Raw genomic sequence first — 14779 nt, forward strand, 5'->3', positions numbered from 1 at the left:
TTTTGAGGATCTGAGGACCCATGCCAAATCTTTTCAGTCTCCTGCGGGGGAATAGGTTTTGTTGTGCCCTCTTCACGACTGTCTTGGACCATGTTAGTTTGTTGGTGATGTGGACACCAAGGAACTTGAAGCTCTCAACCTGCTCCACTGCAGCCCCGTAGATGAGAATGGGGGCGTGCTCGGTCCTCTTTTTCTTGTAGTCCACAATCATTTCACGTTGAGGGAGAGGTTGTTGTCCTGGCACCACGCCGCCAGGTCTCTGACCTCCTCCCTATAGGCTGGCTTGTCGTCGTCGGTGATTAGGCACACCTCTGTTGTGTCATCGGCAAACTTAATGATGGTTTTGGAGTTGTGCCTAGCCGTGCAGTCATGAGTGAACAGGGAGTACAAGAGAGGGGCTGAGCACGCACCCCTGAGGGGCTCCTGTGTTGAAGATCAGCGTGGCAGATGTGTTGTTACCTACCCTTACTACCTGGGGGAGGCCCGTCAGGAAGTCCAGGATCCAGTTGCAGAGGGAGGTGTTTAGTCCCAGGGTCCTTAGTTTATTGATGAGCTTTGAGGGCACTATGGTGTTGAACGCTGAGCTGTAGTCAATGAATAGCATTCTCACATAGGTGTTCCTTTTGTCCAGGTGGGAAAGGGCAGTGTGGAGTGCAATAGAGATTGTGTCATCTGTGGATCTTTTGGGGCGGTATGCAAATTGGGGTGGGTCTAGAGTTTCTGGGATAATGGTGTTGATTTGAGCCATGACCAGCCTTTCAAAGCACTTCATGGCTACAGACGTGAGTGCTACGGGTCGGTTGTCATTTAGGCAGGTTACCTTAGTGTTCTTGGGCACAGGCACTATGGTGGTGTGCTTAATACATGTAGGAATTACAGACTCAGACAGGGAGAGGTTGAAAATGTCAGTGAAGACACTTGCCAGTTGGTCAGTGCATGCTTGCAGTACACATCCTAGTAATCCGTCTGGCCCTGCGGCCTTGTGAATTTAGCCACGGATCAATAACTTAAAAAAAATTGCCTAGATGTGGATTGTGTGTAGATCAATAACTAGGAATAGGCTACAGTTGGGAATGTGCGGCAAATCTACAGTGAACAGCATGCAGACAAAACAGGCCTTTTGCAATATTTTAAATATAATCGTTGGAAGACACAGGTTGGAAAGCAAAGTGCATTTTACTCTAATCTGTCTGGTGCATGCTAGCAAAATATTTTAGCACCAAATAGGCCTATTGAGCGAACATTGTTTTACAAAGTAAAACTCGAGAGTTATGCTTTTGGTACAAGAGCATTGGCCATCGCCAGCAAGTGAGCTGCTCGTGATTGGGTGAGTCAGTGAAACTGGAAAGCCTTTTTTTTAGACTGTAATTTCCACCTCATATTGTACAGTGTGTGTGTCGCCGCACACCGAGGCCTAGGCTATTGATGGATTCCAGACGAGGTTGTTTTTTTACATCTCAGATTTCAGTGTCAAAGTAAACTGTAATTTCCAAAAATTTGTGCTGTATTAATAAACATTCTGCCAAAGTCTCCAGTCATGTAAAGTGAATTACAATTGTATGACCAGGATCCTAGGTTACTAAAAATGGTCCCCATGTGTGCAACTTCTGTAACCGTCTCTACTCTACTGCTCTATGCCACTACACAAAAGCGATTTATATGCATGCAATGATAAAATGTATAAATCATGCGTTCCGGTACCTCAGAGCTCCCCAGGTCACCCCCCCCCTCTCATGCTCACATTTTGTTCCGGCACCTTGATTTACAAATTTAAGCACTGAACACAGGTAGTCTAGACTCTAGCTAACCAACAAATACTAAAATATCCACACAAGCCACTAGCCAGCCAGCCATATACTGTATCATGAGTTAAAAGGTTATTGATATTAGGCTATATTAAGAAGTTATTATTTAAGATTAATCACAATCAGTAAAAAGAAATTGAGCTAGCTAACTAGCAGATTTACATAAATCATCAACATCAATGATCAGCTAATAGCCTACCCTAGTTCCCCAATGATTGACATTTATTTAGGAGGCACTGTAACTAGCTTTATAACAATTTGTGATGAGTGAGTGTGTTGCAGAAATAAATATGCCTATGCAACAAAAAAAACATTCGCTGCAGAGGCAGTTACTGTGTTATGAATTTCAAGATAAACTCAGTAAAAAAAGAAACTCCCCTTTTTCAGGACCCTGTCTTTCAAAGATAATTTGTAAAAATCCAAATAACTTCACAGATCTTCATTGTAAAGGGTTTAAATACTGTTTCCCATGTATAATGGACCATAAACGATTAATGAACATGTACCTGTGGAACGGTCATTAAGACACTAACAGGTAATTAAGGTCACAGTTATGAAAACTTAGGACACTAAAGAGGCCTTTCTACTGACTCAGAAAAACACTAAAAGAAAGATGCCCAGGGTCCCTACTCATCTGCGTGAACGTGCCTTAGGCATGCTGCAAGGAGGCATGAGGACTGCAGATGTGGCCAGGGCAATAAATTGCAATGTCTGTACTGTGAGATTCCTAAGACAGCGCTACAGGGAGACAGGACGGACACCTGATTGTCCTCGCAGTGGCAGACTACGTGTAACAACTGCACAGGATCGGTACATCCGAACATCACACCTGCAGGACAGGTACAGGATGGCAACAACTACGCCAGGAAAGCACAATCCCTCCATCAGTGCTCAGACTGTCCGCAATAGGCTGAGAGAGGCTGGACTGAGGGCTTGAAGGCCTGTTGTAAGGCAGGTCCTCACCAGATATCACCGGCAACAACGTCGCCTATGGGCGCAAACCTACCATCGCTGGACCAGACAGGACTGGCAAAAAAATGCTCTGCACTGACGAGTCGCGGTTTTGACTCACCAGGGGTGATGGTTGGATTCGCGTTTTCTCATCGAAGGAATGAGCGTTACACCGAGGCCTGTACTCTGGAGCGGATCGATATGGAGGTGGAGGGTGCGTCATGGTCTGGGGCGGTGTGTCACAGCATCATCGGACTGAGCTTGTTGTCATTGCAGGCAATCTCAACACTGTGCGTTACAGGGAAGACATCCTCCTCCCTCATGTGGTACCTTTCCTGCAGGCTCATCCTGACATGACCCTCCAGCATGACAATGTCACCAGCCCTACTGCTTGTTCTGTGTGTGATTTCCTGCAAGACAGGAATGTCAGTGTTCTGCCATGGCCAGCGAAGAGCCCGCATCTCAATCCCATTGAGCACATCTGGGACCTGTTGGATCGGAGGGTGAGGGCTAGGGCCATTCCCCCCAGAAATGTATGGGAACTTGCAGGTGCCTTGGTGGAAGAGGGGGATAACATCTTACAGCAAGAACGGGCAAATCTGGTGCAGTCCATGAGGAGGAGATGCACTGCAGTACTTAATGCAGCTGGTGGCCACACCAGATACTCACTGTTACTTTTGATTTTGACTCTCTCCCCCCCCCTTTTGTTCAGGGCCACATTATTCAATTTCTGTTAGTCACATGTCTGCGGAACTTTCTTTCAGTTTGTTTCAGTTGTTGAATCTTATGTTCATAGAAATATTTACACATGTTAAGTTTGCTGAAAATAAAGGCAGTTGACAGTGAGAGGACGTTTCTTTTTTTTGCCGAGTTCTTTAATTATGAAAGTTTTTTTTCAGGGGGGGATATTGTATGATTCAAGTTGACATCGGCTCTACAGGTCTCTATGAGCAAACCCTGAATATTGACCCACTTGCGGTCCTCAGAAGAAGTATTCAGGTCCCCACAAACCATCATGACCCCGCAAACGACCTAAACAAACCACAACGATTAACCAGACAACCTCTTATCTTACACAATTTTGTATTTTTTGACTGTAATCACATTTGTTTGGCCAAAGGCATGTCCAAATCTTTTTACAACTCACTCCTGCTCCTGTATAGTTGATGGCAGTTCCACTATAGCTGAAATGAAATGTAGATTGACTTTGATATTGAGTCCCTTTCCAACAGCTTTCCAGCTAAGAGAAACACTAAGCTGTCTGCCAGTCTGTGGGAGTGTTAAATAACACCCAGGGCCACCCACACTGTGGACAATCACTGAAGGGTTTCACTGCAACAACACTTTCCTCTGCCATTAAACACCCAGACTGACCACACAGACAGACAGACAGACACACACATCATTGGCACCATCTCCCTGCTGTTTCACACCCTTGCTGTTGGTGCTACCAAAAGGACTGTGGGTGGCAATCCATTGACTTGAAACAAGGACTGACCACATGTCTAAAACCCACACACATAATCATAGACTTTCATTCACACTGTACGCTGAATGTGCCCATCTGTGGACTTTTCTATCATTTGGTTACCTTGGTTAAAGCTTGACAATGCTAATTTAGACTGATGTCAACACCCGCGGTGCTATAACATGCCAACCTAAGACTACTGATGTACAGTAAGCATTTGAAGGATTCTATATGTAGTCTAAATCAATGTGTTACACACTTATCATATGGTCTTTTATAGTGGCTTTGTAAATTAGTTGTTGCTAGCCATTATGTATTCCCATCCAAGGTTGCAATATGTTACTCTGTTAACCATGCGGCACCATCCTCCTTATCCTTCTCTCCTTCCCTCCTCTGTTGGCCTAGCACTGCTTTGTCTCGTGTGATGGATCTGAACTTACCACGTGGTGACATTTCGAGTCTTGCTCTCTGGTTAGCCTCTCTCCCAGTCCTGTTAATGAGAGTGAGAAACATCTGGGTAGCATTCCAAATGGCTCCCTATTCCCTACTTAGTGCACTTGATAAGGAGTAGGGTGTGTCGCTCAGGTGAGACGATTCGCTAACTTGTAAGACACCATCTCCCTGTAGCGCTCATTGATACCAACCTAACCCCACACGGACTTGGTTGCAACTTGCTTCAGCTCAGCACAGATACAAATTTGCATGTTTGCATTGTCTTTACGTTTGTCTTTGTTTGGTTTTGTAGAAAGAGGGCTTTTCAAGAGAGCCAGAACTTCTAGAGCGCTACCTTTTATAAACAAATCAGAGGCTTTCATGCTGCAAAGCCATGGGCAATTCCTATTCTGTAATCAACATTACTTTTCACAGTTGGGCATTTCCATGTAAAGGACCCATGAGCAGGAATATGTGAGGTGCCCCCCTGGACTCTGTGCAAACTGTAAACCGCATATCCTAAGGCCACATTTATTGTAGCTGGGGATTTAATAATGGACATCTGAGGAAAACGCTACTGAAGTTCTATCAACACATCTCATGTGCTAATCGTGCAGGACTCTGGACCATTGCTACTCCCCCCTCTGGGATGGCTACAAGGCTCTCCCCCGCCTTCCCTTCGGCAAATCTGATCACGCCTCCAAACTTAACCTCTCTGGGCAAACGTCCCACCCTAGTCAACAGCCAGTGGAATCCCGTGGCGCGATATTCAAATACCTTAGAAATGCTATTACTTCAATTTCTCAAACATATGACTATTTTACACCATTTGAAAGATAAGACTCTCCTTTATCTAACCACACTGTCCGATTTCAAAAAGGCTTTACAACGAAAGCAAAACATTAGATTATGTGAGCAGAGTACCCAGCCAGAAATAATCAGACACCCATTTTTCAAACCTAGCATATAATGTCACAAAAACCAAAACCACAGCTAAATGCAGCACTAACCTTTGATGATCTTCATCAGATGACACTCCTAGGACATTATGTTATACAATACATGCATGTTTTGTTCAATCAAGTTCATATTTATATCAAAAACCAGCTTTTTACATTAGCATGTGACTAGCATGTGACTAGCATTCCCACCGAACACTTCCGGTGAATTTACTAAATTACTCATGATAAACGTTCACAAAAAACATAACAATTATTTTAAGAATTATAGATACAGAACTCCTTTATGCAATTGCGGTGTCAGATTTTAAAATAGCTTTTCGGCGAAAGCACATTTTGCAATATTCTGAGTAGATAGCTCGGCCATCACAGGCTAGCTAATTTGACACCCACCAAGTTTGGTGCTCACTAAACTCAGAATTACTATAAGAAAAATTGGATTACCTTTGCTGTTCTTCGTCAGAATGCACTCCCAGGACTTCTACTTCAACAACAAATGTTGTTTTGGTTCCAAATAATCCATAGTTATATTCAAGTAGCTCCGTTTTGTTCGTGCGTTCTGGTCACTATCCGAAGGGTGACGCGCGAGCGCATTTCGTGATAAAAAATTTTCAAAATATTCCATTACCGTACTTCGAAGCATGTCAAACGCTGTTTAAAATCAATTTTTATGCTATTTTTCTCGTAAAATAGCGATAATATTCCAACCGGGCGACGTTGTATTCATTCAAAGGCTGAAAGAAAAAAAAATGTAATTCTCGTGAATGCGCCTCTGTCTCACTGTTCCCAGGCTGACCACTAACAAATGATCCTGCTGTTCTTCGCCCAGAGACAGCAGACACCCCATTACACTTTCTGGCGCCTTCTGAGAGCCAATGGAAGCCTTAGAAAATGTCATGTTACAGCACAGATGCTGTATTTTCGATAGAGATGCTACAGAAGGACAACAAATTGTCAGACAGGGCACTTCCTGTATAGAATCTTCTCAGGTTTTGGCCTGCCATATGAGTTCTGTTATACTCACAGACACCATTCAAACAGTTTTAGAGACTTTAGAGTGTTTTCTATCCAAATCTACTAATTATATGCATATTCTAGTTTCTGGGCAGGAGTAGTAACCAGATTAAATCGTTTTTTTTTTTTTTTATCCGACCGTGAAAATACTGCCCGCTATCCCAAACAGGTTAAAAACATCCACACGCCTGCAAGGACACACGCGCACACACACACACACACACACATGCAATTCCATACTGGTGATGTTATGCTAATGCTGCTCTGCCTACGGCTCCTAACCTTCCCACTCTACTTCTTTTATGGGAAAGAAAGAAATAACTCTCCGCTGAAAAGGACTTTTCTCTTTCCTTAATAGTGCATTAAACCCACGTATCAAAAGCTATGTATACAGTGCATTCAGAAAGTATTCAGACCCCTTGACTTTTTCCACATTTTGCTATGTTACAGCCTTACTCTAAAATTGATTAAATTACATTTTTTCCTCATCAGTCTGCACACAATACCTCATAATGACAATGCGAAAACAGGTTTATAGAAATGTTTTCACATTTATTTAAAATTAAAAAACAGATACCTTATTTACAAAAGTATTCACACCCTTTGCTATGAGACTCGAAATTGAGCTTCGGTGCAGTTTCCATTGAAATTCCTTGACGTTTATACAACTTGATTGGAGTCCACCTGTGGTAAATTCTATTTATTGGACATGATTTGGAAAGGCACACGTGTCTGTATAAGGTCAGAGCAAAAACCAAGCCAAGAGGTTGAAGGAATTTTCCGTAGAGCTCCGAGACAGGATTGTGTTGAGGCACAGATCTAGGGAAGGGTACCAAAAAAATTATGCAGCATTGCAAGCCCCCAAGAACACAGTGGCCTCGCATCATTCTTAAGTGGAAGAAGTTTGGAACCACCAAGACTCTTCTTAGAGCTGGCCACCCGTCCAAACTGAGCAATCGGGGGAGAAAGGCCTTGGTCAGGGAGGTGACCAAGAACCCAACGGTCACTCTGACAGAGCTCTGGAGTTCCTCTGTGGAGAGGGGAGAACCTTCAAGAAGGACAATCTCTGCAGCACTCCACCAATCAGGCCTTCATGGTAGAGTGGCCAGAAGGAAGCCACTCCTCAGTAAAAGGCACATGACAGCCCAATTGGAGTTTGTCAAAAGGCACCTAAAGGACTCTCAGACCATGAGAAACCAAGATTGAACTCTTTGGCCTGAATGCCAAGCGTCACATCTGGAGGAAACTTGGCACCATACCTACGGTGAAACGTGGTGGTGGCAGCATTATGCTCTAGTGATGTCTTTCAGCGGCAGGGACCGGGAGACGACCGTAATTTCCGGACTATAAACCGCAACTTTTTTCCCACGCTTTGAACCTCGCGGCTTAAACAATGACATGGCTAATATATGGATTTTTCCCACTTTCATTTTTTTTTTAAAGGAGATAACTTCAGTGGTTTCAGTGCACGGAGGAAGAAGATAGTGACCAATGACTTTCTTGGTAGGCTAATGTTTACTGCAAATTTTTTGTTACAAGCCGTGTTTCGTTAAAGCTTATTTATTTTTGTTACAAGCCGTGTTTCGTTAAAGCCTGTGTAAAGTTAATTTGTTTCAATGTACCGGTAGGCACCTGCGGCTTATTTATGTTCAAAATATATATATTTTTTAAATTCAGTGGGTGCGGCTTATATTCAGGTGCGCTCAATAGTCCGGAAATTACGGTAGTCAGGATTTAGGGAAAGACTATTTCGATCTTGTCTCATCGCTGCAACTCCCCAAATGGCTCGGGAGGCGAAGCTCGAGTTATGCGTCCTCCAAAGCATGACCCGCCAAACTGCGCTTCTTAACACCCGCCTGCTTAACCTGGAAGCCAGCCGCATCAATGTGTCGGAGGAAACCCCTTTCACCTGACGACCGAGGTCAGCCTGCAGGCGCCCGGCCCGCCACAAAGAGTCGCTCCAGAGCACTCAGGACCTCAGACTGGGGCGAAGGTTCACCTTCCAACAGGACAACGACCCTAAGCTCACAGCCAAGACAACGCAGGAGTGGCTTCGGGACAAGTCTCTGAATGTCCTTGTGTGGCCCAGCCAGAGCCCGGAATTGAACCAGATCGAACATCTCTGGAGAGACCATTGGCGTACATGTAGGAGGTGTATAATGTAATCTGTATTCTGATCTGTGTTCACTCGCCCTGTGTGTCTGAATGAGTGACATGGTTATCATCTCAAGCAAGCAAATAACAATAGATCTCTCTCTCCCGCTCTCTCTTTCCCGCTCTCTTTGTCCTCCCTATCTCTCTCTCTACCTCTCCCTCCCCATCTCTCACAATAATTTTTCTTCTCTCTCTCTGCCTCTTCCCCTTTGTCTCTCCCTTTCTCTTTCTCCCTTCGATTCCCTGTCCCTCTTCCTCGCTCTCTCACAGACTCCAGCAGTGATAGTGTTGGTCCGACCACTGTTTACTGGGAGCCGCTGGGAGTCCATGGCTGCTGTGTGATTCATTACACTGTAAGTTGTCTCCGCTCACTCTTCTTCTGTGCTGTAATATGTGTATGTGTGTCTGCGGCAATAAGATCCATAGTCCTCCGTCTCTCCCTCTACCCTTATGTTAGCTATATAGTGAAGTGTTACATGGAGGACAAGTGTGGCCAGACAACCAATATATATTTTAGAATACTAGAACACTACTATAATATTCCTGCACTCTATGCCTTCAGGAAATGAGCAGTGTACTCACCTCTGATGACAAATCTTAGTTTCTCAAGAAAATAAACAACCATTACAATCAGGACAAAATCACACCCCAGAAATTGTTTTGGTGATTTATCTCTTCGCCTTAATACCCTACAGCTAACAAACTGCTTGTCCATATGTCTCGGGGCCCGTTTGCTGAAGACTGTAAAGAGCAGCCATGTGTGTTGCATCCAAGGCTGCTTTCTGCTCGGCTGTGTTTGTGCTTCTCTTGTCACAGATGTTACTGTTTGTCTGTGCCAGTAGGGAAACTTCCCTTTAGTTACTGTATTATCCCTGAATACCTTTCTCCCACGGCTGCCCTTCACATTTTGTGAATGACTGTAGTTGTGTCGCACGCACGCACGCACGCACACACACACACACACACACACACACACACACACACACACGCACGCATGCACTCTCTCATATAAACACCAAACAGACACTCTCATATAAACACACACACACACACATCCAAGAGCTCTGACATAACCAGAGAGTTGCAGTCAGCCTGGCAAGCTGAGAGGGTATGAGACAGGAGGTTGAATGTGAGCCCTCCTATCTGCTGTGCCTCCTTCAGTCAGAGACATAAACTTGTCTCCTAGGTCTCGCGTCTAGGCCAGCTTCCCTCATTCCCTCAGATGGGACTGTGTGCTCCGCTTTTGTCTGGATAGGAGAGCAAAACGTTCCTGCTTTGTTTGGATTGTTTGGATTTCGCCTCCAGATGCAATGTGATTCCTCCCCAATGTCTGTAATCCAAAGAGCATAGAGTGTATTTCCATTGAAAATGCAAAGTCTCCAGTACAACAACCTGAGTTAGAAGGACTTGGAAATTGAAATGGAATCCACCTCACAACTCCATGGGTGCTTTGTTCTCTAGAAGTAGGTGGGTAAATTATTGCATTATTAGTGCTATGTAATGTAGAAGTAAAGTAAGTGGGTACGTTTCTTATGTTTTTTTCCCCCAGCAATGATGATATGAGGGAAGCTATAGTATAGTGGACGTCCAAATTTGCCCGCAGCCAAAACATGCTCCTCAAGACTGCCAAGTGTGAATTAACAGCCTGGGAATTAACATGTGAAACCTTAACTGCTAGCAAACTGCTCGTCTTGAGACGAGTGTGAAATATTTTAACGATACCTGTCTGGATACATTTCATACATGTGTTGTGACACGTAGATTATAATATGTGCAGAGAATGGGAAGCCTGCCAGGTCAAAGTGATACGCTGCTGTATGCAGGATGTGTGAAGCTCTCTATTCAAATGTAAATGATCATATTTCAATGATTAACCCTCTGTGTTTTTGTTGCTTAATATAATAGTATTGCACTGGCACATCACAAAATGTAGCATACAACTTTGCTTATTATCATTTTGTAAAGTTGCACCCTCCTGAGTAAGCCCATTTGCTATGCATCAGGTCTGGTCCTTGACTAGTTGAATCAGGTGTGGGCTGGAACAAAAGCCTGTATACCCAGGAGTCTCCTGACCTAGCGTAGCTTTATGGCAGCCATAGCCAAAAGCCTGTATACCCTGGAGTCCCCTGACCTAGTGTAGCTTTATGGCAGCCAGAGCCATAGCCAAAAGCCTGTATACCCAGGAGTCCCCTGACCTAGCGTAGCTTTATGGCAGCCAGAGCCATAGACAAAAGCCTGTATACCCTGGAGTCCCCTGACCTAGCGTAGCTTTATGGCAGCCAGAGCCAAAAGCCTGTATACCCTGGAGTCCCCTGACCTAGCGTAGCTTTATGGCAGCCAGAGCCATAGCCAAAAGCCTGTATACCCTGGAGTCCCCTGACCTAGCGTAGCTTTATGGCAGCCAGAGCCATAGCCAAAAGCCTGTATACCCTGGAGTCCCCTGACCTAGTGTAGCTTTATGGCAGCCAGAGCCAAAAGCCTGTATACCCTGGAGTCCCCTGACCTAGCGTAGCTTTATGGCAGCCAGAGCCATAGCCAAAAGCCTGTATACCCTGGAGTCCCCTGACCTAGTGTAGCTTTATGGCAGCCAGAGCCATAGCCAAAAGCCTGTATACCCTGGAGTCCCCTGACCTAGTGTAGCTTTATGGCAGCCAGAGCCATAGCCAAAGTGGTTAAGTCATTACTGAAATAACTCTGGGTCTGTACTGAAAAGATTGGTGGCCCATTATCCTCATCAGTATGGGTCTCGGCAGTGCCACGGGAAAGAGCTAAATTTCACCCATCTCGGCTCCTCTCTCTGCCTCTCGGCTCCTCTCTGCTTCTCATGCCTTATTTGAGTTGTTACTGACTACTTGCTCTCCATCCTGCCATTAAAACATGAAAGATGAGAGATGTAAAAGAGGGGGAAGACCACACACTGTCTTTCACTCACTCACCCATGCTCCTTCCTCATATAGGAATACAGTTAGGCACTGATGATGCCCCAAGGCTACAGAAAGTCACACGTTTGAGCTCATCCCTGATTTAGAGCAAATGGAGAGGATGGGCAATTGAAACAAGTGGAGAAATTGACGCTGGCATTAAGGGCTCGGGCTCGGGCTCAAATCGGTAGTGTAAACTTGACATTTTGAATGTCAAGTTCTGGGAGAAAATATAGCACATACTTAGTTAGGCTCAAGGTTAGAAATGACGCTTTTTGCACACCACTGTGAAATGTGTCCTTGGTCTCTATTCGTCAGTGAGTGTTTTTAGACCTAAAGCTAAAATTCACTCTGATCCTGCCCTCGTTTCCCATAGCCTTTTGTAAAAGGTAGACTCAGCAATATGACATTCAGTCTTTGATTCTCTTCTTCTCCTTACATTCCATAGAACTGTGTTAACTTTATGTGCACGTTGACGTAGGGTATAAATGTTAATCCCGAGACAAAATGCATATTATCCCAGGTAAACCCGTATTTCCCACCAAAACCAGAAGTGTCATTCTAAAGCATATAAAACGATGGGACAGAATCATTCTTAAAGCCAATTTATGCTTGATCCGAAAATATGTTTGGAGGCTCCATATGGAGGGTGTGACGCATTTGTGGAGCACCTGGAGGCACGCAGAGGCCAAATTTAAGGGTCTCTTTTCCAAGCTTAAAATTTATAAACATTCAACATTGGCCAAGCTGTCAGTCCATCATGACTTCTGCCGCGCTCAAAACAACTAGAAACTCGGAACTGGGAAATCTTAGACTTCGGTGGGTTCAAGACAACTGGGAACTCTGGGGGTGAAAAAAACGAGCTCCAACTGGGGAAAATACATTTTGAACGGTCATCCAATTAGGAATTGCAAGTCGGGAACTTGGGCCTCTTTCTAGAGCTCCGACCTGAAGATCACTGGCATCATCATGATTCAACTTTGTTCTTTTCAGAGTTCCCAGTTGTCTTTAAAGCACCATAAATCAAGAGAATGCCAGACTTGATTATTATAATTTTTTTTTTTTTAACCTTTATTCAACTAGGCAAGTCAATTTTCCCTTCATAATTTAGCCTACTGTTCTGACTTAGTGGTGCACATGTAGCCTATAGCCAGTATTAGAGAAATATAATCATTGAATATTGTAAGCGCTTTGATTGTCTGCTTATATTCTCCCTTTATTTATCCTACAGTTCTGACTTGGTGTACTCTAAGAACGGCCCATGTTCTGAATTCTTTTGCAGTACATTTCAAAAGGGCCTCCCGAGTTTTGCAGCTGTCTAAGGCACTGCATCGCAGTGCTAGAGGCGTCACTACAGACCCGGGTTCAATCCCGGGTTGTATTTCAACCGGCCGTGATCGGGAGTCGAATAGGGCGGCACACAATTGGCCCAGCGTCGTCTGGGTTAGGGGAGGGTTTGGCCGGGGTAGGCCGTTATTGTAAATAAGAATTTGTCTTAACTGACTTGCCTAGTAAAAGCTAGATTAAATACAAAATGTAAAAAGTGCTGAACAAATAGTTATATTGACTACGTTCGTCCTAGTTTTCTTATCTGCTCGTCATTCCCTTATGCCATAGTTGTACATCTCAATTGTCAGTAGAAACCACATTTGTTTAAGCAAGTCAGCCATATCAGCTATGTTTTTTTTAAAGGCAGTAAATGAGGCTGAATGAACTGTTTCGCTGCCAGACAAGGCTCTGCTTATAGCCAGGTGTAGCAGTGGTAAGGTGTTGGGACAGCTGTTGGGACTCTGCTGTTAGGACAGCGTTATCTAGGCCCTAACAGTTTGTGGGCACCATCTGTCACCACTATAGTGCAATGAATGTCTTGTTTAGTGTTGTTTTGTGTAGTGGCTTTGCTGGCATGCATCCAGCCAAATGTTTTTGTTTTGCCCCACCAAGATTTACATGCTAAAATCACCACTGTCCCCACCACCTTGTGTTTCCATCTCCTTTATTCCTTTCTTGAGCGCGCTGACAGGCTGTCAACAGTTTAGTGAAATATGTTTTGTTGCGTAAACATGTTACTATCAATGTTCCCGACTAGATTTCACTTGGTTTCCCAAATGAAGCACTGGGTAGCTGCAGGAACAAGGTTGGAGATCCCATGGCATACATAGTTTGGGTGAAATAAGTGTTCTTATATTTATTCCTTAGCTACTCATATCATCCATTTTAGAATAAGGCAGTAACATAACAAAATGTGGAAAAAGTCAAAGGGTCTGAATACTTTCAGACTGCACTGCATGATTTGACTTCAATGACATTCTAAGGTTTGTATCATTCATTCACAACTGAAGTTGCCAAAAAACTGAGCACTTTTACGCTCAACATTTGCCACTTCATATGCGCACTTGCTCCTATAATGGGAAAAATATCCTTTCTATTTCATTCAGCTGAGTTCAATTATATTATTCTTACTATAAATCATATAATATATATGTATATATATATATATATATATATATATTATATGATTTATAGTAAGAATAATATAATTGAACTCAGCTGAATGAAATAGAAAGGATATTTTTGAGTTGAAGTCGGAAGTTTACATACACTTAGGTTGGAGTCATTAAAACTCCACTCCACAAATTTCTTGTTGACAAACTATAGTTTTGGCAAGTCGGTTAGGACATCTATTTTGTGCATGACACAAGTCATTTTTCCAACAGTTGTTTACAGACAGATTATTTCACTTCTAATTCACTGTATCACAATTCCAGTGGGTCAGATGTTTACATACACTAAGTTGACTGTGCCTTTTAAATAGCTTGGAGAATTCCAGAAAATGATGTCATGTCTTTAGAAGCTTCTGACATAATTTGGGTCAATTGGAGATGTACCTGTGGATGTATTTCAAGGCCTACCTTCAAACTCATTGCCTCTTTGCTTGACATCCTGGGAAAATCAAAAGAAATTAGCCAAGACCTCAGAAAATAAATTGTAGACCTCCACAAGTCTGGTTCATCCTTGGGAGCAATTTCCAAATGCCTGAAAGTACCACATTCATCTGTACAAATAATAGTACGCAGG

General features: G+C 43.7%; 1 protein-coding gene across 3 annotated transcripts in view; it reads left to right on the top strand.

Moving 5' to 3' along the window:
- Nucleotides 1-14779, top strand: part of peak1 (pseudopodium-enriched atypical kinase 1) — a 298755-nt gene that overhangs the window by 133839 nt on the left and 150137 nt on the right. For all 3 annotated transcript variants that reach the window (XM_014123825.3, XM_014123826.3, XM_014123827.3), the window contains one exon: nucleotides 9054-9136. The gene's annotated coding sequence lies outside the window, so the exon portion shown is untranslated. The remainder of the gene's footprint in view (nucleotides 1-9053; nucleotides 9137-14779) is intronic.

Source organism: Salmo salar, chromosome 10 (assembly GCF_965601325.2).
Source record: "Salmo salar chromosome 10, fSalSal1, whole genome shotgun sequence".
NCBI lineage: Eukaryota > Metazoa > Chordata > Actinopteri > Salmoniformes > Salmonidae > Salmo > Salmo salar.